General features: G+C 42.8%; 1 protein-coding gene across 1 annotated transcript in view; it reads left to right on the top strand.

The window, feature by feature from the left end:
* Nucleotides 1-3,388: 3,388 nt before the first annotated feature.
* Nucleotides 3,389-5,928, top strand: part of KIF20B (kinesin family member 20B) — an 87,643-nt gene continuing 85,103 nt past the window's right edge. Inside the window, exon 1 of the mRNA XM_077779978.1 lies at nt 3,389-3,494. The gene's annotated coding sequence lies outside the window, so the exon portion shown is untranslated. The remainder of the gene's footprint in view (nt 3,495-5,928) is intronic.

The following is a 5,928-nucleotide window of genomic DNA, read 5'->3' as shown; positions in this document are numbered from 1 at the left end:
TGCCTGGATGGCTCAGTAGGTTAAGTGTTCGACTCAGGTCATGATCTCATGGTTCATGTGTTCGAGCCCTACATCAGGCTCTATGCTGACAGCTCAGTGCCTGGAGCCGGTTTCAGATTCTGTGTCTCCCTCCCACTCTGCCCCTCCCCCACTTGTGCTCTGTCTCTGTCTCAAAAATGAGTAAACTACAAAAAAAATTTTTTGAGCCAAGTCCAGTATCCTTTGAAATGACTCTATGAATCTCTAAGGACCTCTTTGCTTTCTGACAAGAGTGTTCCAGGTTCACTTTGTAATTTCCTTGCTCAGGATGTGAATCAGCCTTCTCTCCAAGGAGCACTGATACCTTTTAGGGATGAGAATGGTATTTAGAAACCACTTGGGTGGCTTGATGCTAGTGTGCTTATTGTTACTGGGGTGTCAGAGTTTCTACGCTAGCTCTAGGCCCTGTCAATGGACCAACTGAGATTAAAAATAAAACCCCACAGCTTTATTCTACTAACACCAATTCAAATCCAACACTATGGGATTCTTTCTTAGCTTCTGTCATTCCAGATTTGTTATCTCCCTTCTCCCACAGTGAGAAAATTGGTTCCAAACAACATGAATATATTTACTCGTTCACTTTTTCCAGTAATGCATGCACAGTAGTTTCAAAACTACTATACCAATACCCCTTTCAACATCAAACTTACTAAGTTCAGTAACTTCATTGATTTCTTTGCACTTTTTGCTCTTACACTGTATCCCAGAACTCCTAACTCCAGTTCGTGGAGAACTGTGCTCAATTAATTGAATGAACTCTGTACGGTTAGGTGGGCAATTTGATATACAGGTATGTTCAGGTCTTTTTTTTTTTTTGTATTAAATTTCAGGGCTTGCTTTTATTTCCATTGTTTTGGACTTAATGTTTTGAAAGGGCAATACTATATTTCAAAAAAAAAAAGGTTACTCAGAGAAGTCAAACTGCCATCACTAATCCTTGCATAACATTCCCATAGTAACCATTTTCAGCTAATTTCCTGACTTACAGTTTTTGAATATCTCTTTAAAAAAACAGGAAAAAAATGTGTGTGTGTGTGTTATTTATGTATGTAGACTTTAATTTCTTATTTCTTACACTAACATTAGTATATTTTGTATATTCTTTTGCATGTTTTCTTTGCTAAAAATATAAATATGATTTTCTTAAAATTAAAAAAAATATTTACTTTTGAGAAAGAGACAGACAGACCGTGGGCAGGAGAGACGCAGAGAGAAAGAGAGGGAGACACAGAATCCGAAGCAGGCTCCAGGCTCTGAGCTGTCAGCACAGAGCCCAATGCAGCATCCGGACTTATGAACTGTGAGATCATGACCTCAGCCAAAGTCGGACGCTTAACCAACAGAGCCACCCAGGTGCCCCTGTTTCTCTTCTGAAATCACTTAAGGGCTTTAAGCCAGGGAGTGACTTGATTATTTACATTTTGAGAAGATTAGTTTGGTTGCTCTACAAAGAATGTTGCAGAATCTTGAGGTGAAGACAAGTTGGGAGGCTAGGTATGGTGGTCCGGCTAACGAAAAGGGAAACATACTTATTTCACTCATAACACAACAGTACAACAGAGATATCTGTTTATGCACTGGATGAGCGTGGTGAGGGAAAAGGAGGACCCAAGAATGGTTTTTTTATTTGTCTTGAGTAACTGGGCAGAAACACGTATCCCTCTGCTCCACTGTTAACCTAACTCCCAGCCTAGGGTCTGGTATACAGCAGGTTTTCAGTAAGTACTTGTCAAATAATAAATAAATGTAGCACCTGGAGGGGTCAAGAGCTGAGAATCAGTAACAGCTAGTAAAAGCAATAAAGGCATTATGAGGTATGAAAGGAAACACAGATTTAGGGGTAGATCTGACTGAAGGAGCAAGGGAGACTTTGACACTGAGCCCACTAGACTTGAGTTCCAGCCTAGACAGGAAGGCTTAATTTTTTATTTTAATTTTCCTCCTTCTTCCCGTTTACATGGACTTTCTTTGTTCATTTTTTAAAAAAATTTTTATTTATTTCTAAGAGAGAGAGAGAGAGAGAGAGACAGCATGAGCAGGGAGGGTCAGAGAGAGAGGGAGTCACAGACTCTGAAACAGGCTCCAGGCTCTGAGCTGGCAGTCAGCACAGAGCCCGACGCGGGGCTCGAACCCATGAACTGCGAGATCATGACCTAAGCTAAAGTCGGACGCTTAACCGACTAAGCCACCCAGGCGCCCCTCTTTGTTCATTTTAACTCCTGGCCCTGCATCCTCTTCTCTACTCCAAACTGGCTCACCTCAAATACAATTATTTTGTGGGGAAAGAATAATTGTGAACTGAATAAGGAGGCAGTGGGTTAGCTAGGGAAGGGGGAAGTAGAAGGAGATATATAGAATAATAAGGTAATTAAGACTGTAGCTCACCAAAGTAGGTATTCGAAAACTACTACTAACCAGTACTACTAAAACAGTAAAAAATACGACCATATGTAAGAGGGTGGTCATTCAGCTGAGTTTAAATCCCAGCGCCTCCATTAATAACCATATGCTTTTTTAGCAAATTACTTAACCATTCTGAACTCAAGTTTCCTTAGATTCTATAAAACGGGGATGATGCTATCTACCTCAAAGGGTTGTTCTCAAAATCAGTAAGACGATCCATTTTATATGCTTAGCACCTGCACAAGGTACACGCTCAATTAACCTTAGCAGTTCTTTTTCTTTAAAATCAAGTACAGCAGGGAGAGATGGCCTCAGTAATAAATGCTTGTCATGAATATCACAGCACCACACTCGCAGAAGAGGATCATTTTAAAAGAGGCAGAGGAGGCTGTACTGGCCCTGAACATTTTGGGTAAAGATCTTGCCTATGCATGGAATTTGAGACTGTCGTAGCACAGCGCCTCGCAGCGATGGGTACTTTATACTCTCAGAATGAAAAGAAAGGAAGAAAGGAAGAAAGGAAAGAAAGAAAGAAAGAAAGAAAAATAAAATGCTATACGAGTCTATTCTGGGAAATAGGGCGGCTGGGGATGACAGGTGGGGTCCCGCAGCGAGGGAAGTGACCCTTCGGGTGNGAGGTGGTACCCGCCGCAGCCACCAGGCAGCGTCCCGCCCCGCGCGGCACGCTGTGCTCTGCCGGCAGCTCCGACCCTCCGCACGCAGACCACCCACGAGCCCCATCGCACATCACTCCGGGGCATTCCGACATCCATCCGAGATTTGAAAGCTCCTTCCGAGAACTTGCGAGAAGCCTCCAGCTCTAGCCTCCGCGCTCCCAGGCGCCGTTCCGGAAGCCCCGCCCACTCCCAGCGTGCAGTGCGGTGATTTGGCCGCCATTGTTTGAATTTGAAAAAGGAAACATCGCCGTGCTGTTCGCAGCTCTGGCAGGCCTGGCAACTTGTGCAGGTGAAGAGGTGGGCCCAGGTGAGGGTGCGAGGTGGGTGACTGCGCAAATACCAGACCCGAGGCTGGGAAACGGCGCTGGCAGTGTGAGTACCTTCCCAGGGGATCGTGACGCCCCTGAGGTTCCTCTCGGGAAACTGGGTTGCAGAGCGATGGGTGCTCTTGGGGCACCGCGGGCACCGCCTGCGCATCGCAGGGTTGAGCCATATTACTTGGGTTGGGTGTTAAATCTCGTCTCCACCGCATTTTAGCTGAGTGAGGCAAGGCAACGTATTTAATCTTTCTGGGTCTCAGTTTCCTCGTCTGTTAAAAGAATGTAGTGATAAGAGTACTTAATCTCTTCCGGCTCTTGTGAAGATAAAATAAGATGTAAAGTTATCAGAAACGGTGCCAGTATATAGTAGGCACCAAGTGTCTGCAATCCCTAAAGTTTTTTACTATTGCTGCTGTTGTTGAGGCGCAGGCCTCCATTGCCAACCCTTGTTTTCTGGATCCCGGAGGTGAGCAGTTTGCTTAGCAGGTGATATGACTTCTTTGGTGGGGGGGAAGCCTTGTTGTGGCCGTACGTTCGTTTATTTCCACGCTGCTGTCACTGCCTAGGGTTTGCCCCTTTGGGCTTTGCAGTATCAAGTGGAAAAGGGTGTGTGCGGCGAAGGCGAGGACTACTGTCATCCCCCAGTTTAGAATGTTTTCCCCCAACTCCTTCTAATTCGGCTTTAGTGATTCCTGCCTGACACAACTCTAATGTTCCTTGCTGAAGGATTAGTTGACCCAAGTTCTTGCCTTAAGCAATCTTTGCTTAAGATGGTCAGATTCAGGTTCACTTTATTTTTTTATTAAAAAATTTTTTAATAGTTCTTTATTTTGAGAGCGAGAGAGCGAGAGCGAGCGGGCTAGCAAGGGAGGGTAAGAGAGAGGGAGAGAGATTCCCAGTAGGCTACCTACTGTCAGCGCGGAGCCCTAGGGGCCGGATCCCACTAACCCTGAGATCATAACCCAATGGAAAACCAGGAGTCCGATGCTCAGACTGAGACAGCCAGGCACCCAAGGTTTACTTTTGCTTTTAAAACAAGGTAGCATGTTTACCCAGAAGCAGCGGTAACAGTGTATATATTTTATTAGATGTCCCGGACCCAGGACTTCAAGTTGCAAAATCATATAAAGGACGCCTCAGTTAGGAGGAGGGTTCTTTTGAGACTGTATTTTGTAATGGCGTTCAGAAACTTGATTCAGTAGCATATTTGTTATTTTTCACAAGTGTTCAGCCATGGGATCTCACTGGAGAGAAGATAAAAAGATGCTGGTTTCAATTGTGGGTAAAGCCTTTGAAACGGGTCTTGAACAGGTCTTGAACCCTGCTGTTGCTGAAGATAATATCACTAAAAAAGTAGTACCAAATTTTTTTGGTATAGAGGATTTTACTATTATTATTTAAGTCATTAGGGAATTTTTATCCTCATACATCTCTGAATTTGTTGTAGGGAATACAGAGTAGTTCTTCTTGTCCTCAATAGATTTCTAGTGTAGTTAGGAAGAAGTTAACTTCTCACACTTCAATAAAACCTAACCAGAATTCAGGTTGTGACGGTACAAGTCAGCAGTTTTATAAATGTTAAGAGTTAGTTCATTGAAACTGAACTGTGAATACATACCAACTATTATAACCTTGCTTTTTAAAAGAGATATATTCTTTTTAATACAGTAATTTAATAGAAGACTTATCATTTTTTTAAACCAAAAATTAATTGAAGGCAAAAAGTGAAATTTATCTTCCAATTTCCTGGGTATTTCCATAAAATCTGAGTTATGTAATGTCAAGCCAGTGCTTAATTAATGTTTTTGTATGTTCTAGATCAGTTGTTATTTCCACTCTATCAGAAACCTCTTTTCTCAATTTCCACGCATACATTGGGTGTTTGAAATATTCTATCAAACTGCATTTTAAGCAATTATCCCATTTTTATTTATCACTGATAATACAATAAAGACAAAAGCAACCAAGATACTAAAGTGTATGGTTGATTGATCCTGCAGTTTGCTGGGCTTTGTTGAAGGTAAATAATTTCCTTTGTCTTTTTGAGGTTTAGGAAAAACAGAAAAACAAAAAACTACTTTGTTGTATTGAGTTTGTGGGTTTCAGGGCTGATGTAGGAGAAAGATATGCCCATAGTATGGCAGCATCACACAAGGAACTTTATTGGGATAGCACTTTGACAGGATTACACAGGAGAGAGGTCCACCCAAGCGTGAAACCTTTCAGAAACTAGAGTAAAGGACCACCCCATAGAAGGAGAAAAAGGCAAGGGAACCTGGAGGTTGGGAGGGGAGGGAGAGGAGAATTAGACTTGGGGGCTTATTGTCTTAAGTGATATTACTCAGAAGCACAGTGGGGTGTCCCTGAGTCAGACAGTGTCAAGAGGCATCAGTGGCTTGGATTTTTATAGTCCCAAATTGGTCTGTGTGAACAGAAGTTAGGTGCAGTCTTATGGGATGTACAAACTAGTTAGGCTCTAGTTGACT

Source organism: Crocuta crocuta, unplaced genomic scaffold (genome assembly GCF_008692635.1).
Source record: "Crocuta crocuta isolate KB4526 unplaced genomic scaffold, BGI_CrCroc_1.0 scaffold170, whole genome shotgun sequence".
In the NCBI taxonomy this organism is placed as follows: Eukaryota; Metazoa; Chordata; class Mammalia; order Carnivora; family Hyaenidae; genus Crocuta; species Crocuta crocuta.
Note: the sequence above shows the minus strand (reverse complement) of the source record. Positions and strands in the feature narration are given on the sequence as shown.